Genomic DNA, 286 nt, shown 5'->3' with positions numbered 1-286 from the left:
TTAACGCGCGGTTCACAGAATCACTGGCTCACTGCTCTCCTGTAGCTGCATGCACCAGTACTCATCCTGGTGCGCTGGATACGGATCGCTACACGCAAATTTCCAAATCAGCTTTCAATTTTCAGATTGCTTCTTGCTCGTTCTGTGGCTCTATTCCATTTGATCATTATTTATTTTCCCTCATTTATTAGTAATCTTATAAACCATATAATTTATTATTATTTTATGGTTTAATACTAACATTTAATATTTAACTAAATTGAATTATTGATCTTTCTTTGGAATC

The sequence above is a fragment of the Arachis ipaensis genome, chromosome B06 (genome assembly GCF_000816755.2).
Source record: "Arachis ipaensis cultivar K30076 chromosome B06, Araip1.1, whole genome shotgun sequence".
In the NCBI taxonomy this organism is placed as follows: Eukaryota; Viridiplantae; Streptophyta; class Magnoliopsida; order Fabales; family Fabaceae; genus Arachis; species Arachis ipaensis.
The sequence above is the reverse complement of the archived record's forward strand: the minus strand, read 5'-3'. Positions refer to the sequence as shown.